Raw genomic sequence first — 11023 nt, forward strand, 5'->3', positions numbered from 1 at the left:
AAGGAAGCAGCCAAGTTAGCTATTGAACAAGTTCCTCCTATCATAAAGGAGATAGCGGTAGTGGATGATTCCAAATTGGAGCAGCTGAGAAACCACAATAAGGAATTGGAGGTAATTTCCTGTACTTAGCTTCACATCACTCTACAACCGGCACAGACTCAGTTTTCTGGAGCTGGAGGCGTAAAGGGCATGCTGAAGATGCACCATCGCTGAGAATATCGAGCTAAGATGATTTATTTGATCACTGAAGGCAATTATTTTGCACTCTCTATCAATAGGGATCGATGACACCATCCTTACCCCGGAACTAAAAGCGTGAATATTGACTATATATTGCCCAGAAATATTTAGGAGTTAGGGCTTATGGGATTATGTTGTTATATAATGTAAATGCATTTTATTGATTAGATGAGTCACTGAGGATATACCGTCCACCAAGCGATAAGAAAAACTTTAAATGATGCTTCAAACATGTGCATAGTAATGGGACACTACGTCTTTTGCCCGTTCATTAGGCTACTTGAGACAGATGCCCTGAAGATTGCAATGCTCAAGATTGCACAGACAGCTCGATGACACTATCTGTAAGTTTTCATTCATGATACGGTTGAAATCTGACAAAGCTTCTTGCTACACAGACTGAACTGGGGCAGCTGATGGGATGACCCAGCAGGCAACGCCGGCTGACAGGCTGTTGTCTGGTGCTTGGTAATAAGGGAACATCAACAGATCTTCGTTGAATGATTGTGATATCCTCAAATATGGTTTTTCTAGAAGATTTGGGCCCAGTAAGGCAAAAACCAGCAAGAGCACCATAGTCCATAAAAATCATGTACAAACTTTTGTTCTTTTCCCTGGCGCGCAAACAGTATTGGGTTCCCCTTCATTGCAGGCTTCAGCACAATTTGAATTAATAGGCCACTCAGCCAACTCCTCAGTCCAAGCCCACCATCAGTTACAAGCTTCCCTCTACTGATCTCAGCAGCGTCAGGTTCTACTGGGTCTGACTTGGAGAGGAATTACTCCAGAAATGTTACATCTAATGCCATCGCTACATCAAACGATGAAAAGGAGGAAAGGATAGTTTGAATTACTCCATAAACTTCCAGACTTCAAGTTACACTTCGCAAATTTTCACGGTAGGAGGAAAGGATAGTTTGAAGAACATACAAAGTATACCAGCACAGCTAAACCATGCCATCAGACGCTTGCCAAGATTAACCATTTGATTCCTTCAAGTCATATCATGGGAAAATTTCCTGGAGAAACTCGTCAAAGTTCTCCTCATCATCTTCATGCTTGGCCCTCGAAACTTGATGCCTTTTTCCCTGCACAAAAAGCAATAAAATGAGCAAAAAATGAATATGAAAGCAGTGGAAAATGAGTGCACCAATTATGGAACAGGCACAACTCTAGTATGTGGATCTCAAACATGAAACTGTGGGCACTAGATTAAGGAAAATGCGGAGCATCACTTCCTTGGATAGGTAGAGCCTTACAGGCTTGAGTTTAACTAACTTAAACATTAAACTCAGTGGTCAGCCTGTTGAGTGCAATTGGCAGAGCACTAAATTTATTCTCTGCAAATGCCAATTGATTAAAAAACAGAGAACCAAAAAAAAAAAAAAAAAACAAGAGGAGTAACATACATGTCCTATGATACACATTAAGTATGATTGCGATTTTTTTTTTTTTTTTTGGGAGAAGAGGGGGGGCCGGGGGGCTTTGGGGAGTGTGGGAGGGGGTATATAAGGACAAAGGGAAAACCTTTCCTCCTGCTCACTTCTCTCTATTCATATCCACAATCTGTATAATCATCAATCCCAGAGTGATCCCTGAAAGGTAACATGTGATTCTATTATGCTCTCAGCAAACCTATAAGGGCATAACATCAATCAGCTTCCTCTCTCTCTCACTTTCACAATTTGCCAGTTCCACCAATTTCTCCTTCTCTGTCCTGTCCAGTAACGCTTTCTTTTTAGCTTCATGTAATGAAGCTTATCAGCACATCTATCACCATCAACAACAAAAGCATGTATTGCAAGTGAACATGTATAAAAGAATATTCTAAAGTTTTTCGCCACATCTAGACTCACAACAAGGTTAAGGAAGAACAGCTTTGGCAAGAAGAAAATCTCTAAAAACATGCAAGAAGTGATGTAGGCATGACTTTCCAGTCGCAACAGCAGCATATGCACTAAGACCACACTCAAATTTCAGGCAATGGAATAGTTCCAAGAATGAACAGTCCAATTCAGTCTCCCAATAGCAAAAATTTAGATAGACAGTGAGATACAATAGTACGCATGACATTTGTTGCAGCCATCATCCACACAATTTACATAACATAAACATAGCAATTTGTGAATCAGGTAAAACTTAAGAATGTTGAGAAGATAAAACAGTAATTTCCACTGACCTCTCATGAGTTACCAATTTTAACAAGGCTTGTTTGTTTTCCCCCGCTTCAAAATAAGAGAAGTTTACCTGCCATGTAACATCAAAAGATCTTACTATAACATATTCTACCACTGGTTGACCAACAGAGCAAAGTCATAATTTAATATCAATGACAAAATTCTGATGAGAAAACCCAGTCAGAAAGTTGGAAAGGTAGAAAGAAGAGGAGAATGAGTCCTCATTCAGCATCCTCTTGAATGAGTAAAGCTGTAACTTAATGAAGACTGGAGAAATCAACAGGCCAAAGGAATGACACAATAATCAGGACAAGTTCCTAAAGCTGATTGCTTAAGAATGTAGAGGTCTGACGTATAGTACATGAGCAAATGAATATTTGCACAATTCAACAAGTTCAATCTATGGTCATCATCAGCCTAAAAAATGAATGAAAACCTTGAATTGTGCATAAGAAGAAAGCACAATCAATCATGTCTCAAAACTAATAGCAATACCTAAATAATTCCTTCAAAAGCTACATATTGTTCGTTTCACTTCAGTTTGGAAAGAGGATGCACAATAAAGGCTGGGATATAAAAATAATAATAATAAAATAAAAATAAATAAATAAAAAGAAAGAGAGAAACCGATGTTCTATAGTGCAATATTCAGCGTTCAGAAGAGGAGAGAAATGGACTGAAGGGAAATTGACGTTGAATATAAGATCTCTGCAGACCAAATCAGAATAAAATATATAGCAAATCTACTTCTCGTTTATCCCTCTTTATGGCATCCTAATATTGATTCAACAATGGAAGTATATTTCTATCTACACATGTTGTTACTGCATTAACCTTGGTTCCTCCAATAAGCCTTTCATCATGTCATATTTGCTCCAATCCTCAAAATTAGTTCACCCGAATTCAACATCAAACTCCTTATTTCTTCCCTTTCCAACTCTTCTCCCGAACAAATCATCAAGGAGGAGGATAGCACCAAGATCAATCAGGAAAACTAGCAAAAACACTTGCCTCGTAGCTTGCAAGGCCATCTGTCCTGTCACAATGTTTGTTACCACATATGAACTGCCCTGGCGGAAGAGGATGTCAGGAGTCTGCTTTCTAACTACAAATGATATCTTACTAACATTAAGATGACAAAACACGGCACTACAACTTTTGCCACAGTGGGAAGCAAATTCAGCATTTTCCCAACAAGCGTTCTTTTGATGCAAACTCTCTCTTTGTGTGGTTGCAATGACTGTTTTCGTGTGAGTAAAGTAATGGAAGGAAGCGAGAAGCGTGACAGGGAAACACATCAAAACATTCTTGAGCATGCCATATTGGCCCCTTCGTATTCTATGATAATCACAGCAAAATTTAAGGAAGAACAAAAAAGAAAAAGTTTCCCATATGAAAGATCAATTACAAAGACATCCACCAAACTCACGAAATGTTGTCATGCCACTTTCTTCAAATTTGCATGCTGGACTTTTACCATTGCATAACATATTTACCATCAGAGGGTCTAAATACACTATATAAAAAACCCACTCTCCAAGGTTACAGATTCGACATAAGACATGTATATGTCATCGGGATATACAGGGTAACACTTCATACACACGTACCATATGTCGACATAATAAATTCCTCCAGATTAACAACGATTTCAGCCTAAAGCATTGTGCACTGGATAGCCATTTTGAGTAAGAAGCTTTAGCAAAAATCCAAGCACTAATCAAGATCGCAGGGAAATATGTAGTTCTACTATAATAGTGAAGCAAAAAGAATATGTACCTTTCCCAGAGATGACTTATTTCTCTGTCCTCCATCTTAGACCAATCTAATGAGAACAAATAACTGGATGCCAAATAGAATGGAGACAAAGGGGAGAAGAAAAAGGGAAACGGTAGGTTATGATACAGAGAGAAGTGCTTCTTTTATAGCTAAAACTCCTTAAACAAGATTACTGACAAGCACCCCATTTTTCCTATGTCCTAACTTCCACCCAGCAACTTTTGGGGAAACAGTGTTCAGCACATACCCAGCCAACTGGTAGCATCACAAGGCTTGAAACAGAAGTTATTTCCACTGAATCAGGTTTCCAGCAACTAAAGTCAGCAATATAGACTTTCCTCTTTTACGGGAAATAGCGAGTTTGCAAGAAGTTACATGTGAAATCACAAATGTTTATGTGCCCAAAAGGAGATAACAGATGAAGAGCTTAAATCCAGTAAACTGATACAACAATGATAAAGAAGCAGCGTTAACCAAAACATACCCTTACAACGGTGGCAAACATCAGTAAAGGAGAACTAGCCAGAGAATGTGGTAAAAAAGCCAAAGAACTGTTTGTCCATATACTTTAGAGACTGAAGCTTTCTAGAAAGGGCAATAGTATTCGAAGAGGACATGCATAGCTGCGGAATAATTGAAAGCGCCAGCATTGTTTTACAAATGTGTAAGGATGGGTTCACCTTTCCACTTTTGTACTTCGTCATATCAACTATCCAGTATATACAAAACTGCTAGGGGAGGAACAGATGACAGTAACATAAAGAACCATAAAAGTGCAGAACGTCAATCTGAGTACCTCATCAATTTTCCCATCTAGACAAAGTCGATGCAATGTCACTGACTTCCGAACTCACAGGAAAATTGAAGTAATGTCAAGAATGATGCACAGAAAAGACAGTTAACCTTGCAAATGAACAGTCTGTGAACATGAAGTTTTGAAAGGATGGAATCAACAGAAACTTGTATAGATCTACCAGTGATGACATGACTAGCGAAGATCATACATTGCCAGAATAGCAATTGGCAACAAAATTTCTCTCTTAAGTCAACCCCCTCTATCCCCCTGGCCATGGGCTGTGGAGCTATGATATGACTATGTTTGGAGCAACCCATGCTGTGGAAAACCTGCCATTACCATGCCTGCCCACTTAAAGAAGCTATGTCTGTGCTTCTTTGGCATCCATCCCACACACCACTTCATCTTCTGACCTCAGACACCTTATTCAACAAGCCATAGCCCAAGCAGAAAGCAAGAGCATAAGCCATCCAAACAGGCTCAAAATCACTACATTAAGTGTCCTTGTCGTTGTTGACACCTAAATTTTGACTAACCTTTTCAGTCATTTTTTACATAGAAAATTAGAGCTAATCTTTTAGTTCTAACAAAAATAATTAAGTCATTTTCCATATTTATTTTTATCATGCATTTGCATTTAATGAATTAGCACCAAAGCGATCGGAACTAATCATGCAGATTCAACGAAAAAAAATTGTGTTCAGGCATTGGGAGCATGCTAGCCAAAAATTCCAAGTAATAAGGCCAAATTGGGATTTAATTGAACATGATTCAGCCATTTAAGGGCTCAACCGAAAAAGGTTCTAGAATTGGGACTATTTAGTAATTAAATGAAAAGCGTGAACCCTAGCTTACCATTATAAATACACACGTACGGTTCACATTCGGGGGGACGAGAATCTTCTGCTCAAAAAAAAAAAAAAAAAGAGAAACTCACGTAAGGAAAGGAGGAGACCCGAGAGCCTTGGGAACCGAGAAACAACGTGAGAGTCTCATGGCCTTGCCTCCTCTTGCTAACGCCCTTGCTGTTCAAGAATTGGCTGCTGTTTGGTACTTGTTTTGATGCTCGATTCCCTCGTTGTCCTGCCCAGAATATCATTACGGTTTGGCATCTGTTTCACTACTTCTTTGCTTGAAAATTACTGCTGTTCAGGATCACTGTTCGAGGGTGTTTCACTATTGTTTCGACGCTGTTTTTTCGCCAAATCGAGGCCCAAAACTCGTTGTTGTTCAATCCAAAAGTTCTGCTGCTGCGCAGGGATAAAACATCGCAGTTTTGTATCTATGTTACTGCTGTCCATACCGGTTTTTATCCTTTTTATTGCTATTTACTGCTGCAATCTGGAGCCTAAAGATCTCTGCCGTTCAGGACTGTTTTCTTGCTGATTTGGTGCAAAAACAGCGGCTATTTGGCACGGTTTCACATGATTACTAGTGCAGTTTTGTTTGGAATTATTCATAGTGCTTTCCTTGCTGTTTTTGCATAGAAACGTGTTGTTTGTGCGCCCTTCTTTGGGTGAATTAGCGCGGGATTTCAACTTGCAAAGGTAGACTTCGAAGGAGCTCCAAGTTGTTACAAATCCCTAGTTGATTGGATTCAGAAGCTTGCTTGATCATCAAATTTTCGATTCAAGTTCGAATTAGGTAAAATCTTTATTTCATGATATTCTAAAAATTGGTTGCATCATTTGAATCTTTGGATAAATGAAATTTTCAGATATGATGAGATTATTGCCTAGTTTTAAAATCTAAATCGGAAGTTATCTTGCGAATATCTCGAGTATCATTGAATTTGACTTTGGAATATATTGGTATATCTTTGGATGCATCTTGTGGTTCTATTTGAATATGATTCGAGTATCATATCATGGAGATATCATGCATATCTGAAGCATATTTTCGAATTCATGATTATATCTTAGAATATTCAGTATATCTTATGGCTTGAACTTAAGATGCTTTGAATCCCAATCATATCTTAAGAAAGATAGTGCACATTTTTTTAGAATATCTAATTTAACTTGTGATCAAAATTTGAATCCATCTGAAAATTCTGAGAATATCGAATAAGATCTGTATCTCGGTTGGGAATTCTGAACATATCTTTTAAAATTCAGGGAATTATCTAAAAAAAATCTTTCAAATCCTAAGAGATAATCTTTCCAATTTTTAAAAGATATCAATCCTTTGTGGATAGGAGCTTGTCTCCTTGAAAATTTCAAAATCTTTTAGGGATTTTTCCGAAAGTTCAATAAATGTTTGAACATTTTTAAATAAAATTGCCCATAATATATGCTCCCTTGTGCCCGATCCTTCGGAATATTAAATTGCAAGCCTTAACCATGATCTTATGGGATGGGACGGCAATTTAGTAAAAGATTTTGTATTCTGCCCTCCGGCAAGAAGGGATGATGACATCTTATACCATTATCCATATAATAGCTCGAATTTTCGAGAATGTAGCGGATAGAATCTCGCTCCGGCCCGGATCTTCGGGAATAAGAAGATTTATCGGAAAATTCGGAAATAAGAAGATTTATCGGAAAATTCGGAAATTAAGGTATATTATGGACATTTTTGTTTAGCTTTGTTCAAATTCAAGCTTAAAAGAAATTCGAAAAAAAAAATAAAAGGGAAAACGAAAAAAAACATTCAACTCGCATCATCAATCAAGAAAAGGCATTTTCATGAAATATGATACCGAAATGGTGTTAATTAAAAATTAACATAATCAAGTCCCCGAACCCTAAATCTCTGGTTAGTAGAAAATAAAGTATTCTCTCGTACTTTATTTAAGTATCTAATCTACCTACCAAAAAAGATTAGTGGTGGCTCCTACAAAAGAAAAAAAATCAAACCTAAGTTGCGAATTGGTAAGGCTTGGGAGAGTCCGCATTAGGTTAGTTAATTCATCTAATTAACCTAATAATCCATTAATCTAAATTAATTTTTAGGTCGCGACAGTTGTTAAAGGGTTTTAAAGCTGCTAAAGGAAAAGTCCATTGGGCAGAATTCAGCACCAATCCTCCCTCTTCTAATACAGACATATGGTGCCAAGTACATTCATCCATGGAAGCTACACTGACCATGACATGCTCCCACAAAAAAACTATACATTACATCTCCAGGTATACCGGACTCCACATGATTCTCAAAAGAGTCAATGTAAGCTTCGATACACGAAGTGAGAAGACTTTAACAAGGCATATTAATGGTTCCAACAAAATGAGAGTGATACCGGTATATAGCAGAATAAGCAAAGAGAAATCCAGCCGCAATATTTTGTCTTATTTGAAGAGACAAATGTCTAACCAGCATGAGTACTTATCAGTTCCAGAGTAGAAGAAATCTCACGTTCACAACCCTGTTTTATGACCATAGTAAAACTTGCAGAAGACATCCATCTTCAAAGTCTCTTCCATATTTATAATTACTACTTGATTTTCAAAAGACACTGACTAGTAACAACACAATAGCAAGCGCAAGACAGATATTTAATAACCCGGTGTACAAGTAGCATGAAGGGTATGGGCAAGAAAACTGGATGTCACATTAGAAATGAATACAATAGTCTCGTAAGTATGTGGCAGATGGTAACTAGACAGGATACTCTTTGAAAAGCTTGTCATAGTAACGCTTCACCAATCTTTGCTCCCAAGATAAATGTATTTCATCTTCCTCCATTAGAATAAACCTAGATCGATCCATTAATAAAAGAGTAAATATAACCTTGATAAAGAGCGCAGAAATTAATAAATACATACACTGAAGTGCAAGAGAAGAAACATCATAGATAGATGAAAAGACCATCCGCAAAAACCAAGCAAACTCCCAATCAATAGCTCATGATTGACAGCAAATTTAAAAGCTACCAAAAGGAAGAACCAGTTGCAGTGCAGACCATCCCTTCATTCAATCTAACCTACATGAGCATAACGTTATCACACAAAAACATGAACCGAAAATCAGTTAGTGTATTTTTTTTCATTGTTGCCAGGACTTACAGAAAGGATACCATAAGTTTGTGAACAACAGTATACATGAAATCCTACAAAAATAGGAAAGGAAGGAGAAAAATAGTTGACTTATATGCTAAAAGCTAGCGGGTGTAGCCTCTGATTCACACATGAGGAAAACGAAATTTAAAAATCACGAGTCATGGATGCATGTACATAAAGATGGAATGCCATGCCACACATTGATGCATTTCACTTTGATGATGCACCCTCTCTCTTAAGTCAAAGTTCTCGCTAAATGTATAACATTGGTGCTTCAGAACGAATTAAATATGACTTGCACCCGCTGGCTCAAAATAGCTACATTGCATACACAAAATGCTATGAGAATGCGTAGGGACACGAGATGATTATGCCTGTAGCCTTCTAGTAAAGTATATTGATCAGTTTTAACTGGAAAATTAGCTTGTACAGATCTTTGTTTGCCATAGAAATTAAAGCCTGAGTGGCAGCATCAACGTCTGACCCAAATTGAGCAAAGGCGGCTACTTCGCGATATTGTGCCAATTCCAGTTTTTAAACTCCCGCACAATTGTTTCAGACCTTTCAACTGAGCAGCTTCTTTGATTTTTTTAAAAGCGGCACACCATCCAATAACCAACCCACTGCCGGATCAAGATGATCCAGCCGTGACAATATCTTTTTTTCCATCTCAAAGCTGGCTTTCAGCAGACAATTAAGTCCCACTCAACAGAATCTTTACCCAGACAAGAATTCTTTGTGCATAGTGAGGAACAAAATCATTATCAGAAGATGCGTCGGCAATGATAGAAGCCCTGTCACAATTCCATCAGCAATGAAAACGAGAATATGAGGATGACTGTAGCCCCCATCCTTCTAATTGGAGGGGAGTGTTCATCATCCTATCCATATAGGACCACGGGAAACCACACATAAATAGCTCATGATGTGTACCGTCTCATATATTCCTGCGCCAGAGTAAACGTATGGCTAACCCAATCACACCACGAACTCAAAACTTAAATTGTAACTGGTTAGTACGCAGAGAACTGCCGCAGACATGACATCACCAAAAACAATTCAGCAACCCACAGAGAAAGCGAATTCCCATTCTATTAGATAGAGGGAGATTCCAGACGAGAAAAGGAACCACGTACCGTCCATAATCATGGACGAACTTCTTGTGGCGATCGTACGCATTGAGTGTATTGCCCGCAAAAATGAATCAAGATGGCAAGCACATATGAGACTTGTTAGGCTAAGAACTGGATAACACTAGCACGAGCACGAAAACCAGATTGGAGGATGCAGAAAGATGACATCTCCTCCTCCTCCATTGTCTCTCGGATTCTCGGTCGCTCTGAATCTCCCTCATTCTCGGCAATCAGCCAGAGGCATCGTCGCGAGAAGAACATTCAAGTTTGACTTGACCCGAAAATACTCGAAGCCCGCCCCGAAACTGACACGTTGCCGCTTCTTTTCTAAGTTGGGATAAATTACCCAATAACCTCTGGACTTGGATCCGACGGTCCACGTGGTTCCCCAATTTTAAATTTATTCAATTATTGATACCTGAAGTTTACGAATTATGCAATGTGAATATTCCTTTCGGACTTTTAATTTATTTAATATTATCCATTATAATAAATATATTTATTACATATGAATGTTTCACCTTTCGCCATTTCCTCTTCCAATGTATGTTACAAATGCAATGTACATTAATATGGATTAATGTTTCACTTTTCACATTTCATAAGCAATTTTTCCTATCTCAATGTAATATACCCTCTAGCCTATAAATGAAGCTTTTGTAAACTTATTGAAGCAATAAAAAGTAAGTTAATATTTGCTCCCGCTTCTCTCTTATCTTCTTCTCTCATATCATATTTTCAAGTTGATTTTGTATTTCCGAGTTAATTCCAAAGATCACCGTTTACTTTTACAGCACGTCATCAGCACGAGCCGATTAGAATCTTGGATATCACTCAAGGTAACACATTTTTACCTCTTCATTATCTAATATCTCTACAATTACTTTTTAAGTATGTTAA

At 38.0% G+C, this 11023-nt stretch overlaps 1 pseudogene; it reads right to left on the reverse strand.

The window, feature by feature from the left end:
* Positions 1–1244: 1244 nt before the first annotated feature.
* On the reverse strand, positions 1245–10188 carry LOC115751611 (annotated as a pseudogene).
* Positions 10189–11023: the final 835 nt, after the last annotated feature.

This window comes from Rhodamnia argentea, chromosome 2 (genome assembly GCF_020921035.1).
Source record: "Rhodamnia argentea isolate NSW1041297 chromosome 2, ASM2092103v1, whole genome shotgun sequence".
Classification (NCBI taxonomy): domain Eukaryota; kingdom Viridiplantae; phylum Streptophyta; class Magnoliopsida; order Myrtales; family Myrtaceae; genus Rhodamnia; species Rhodamnia argentea.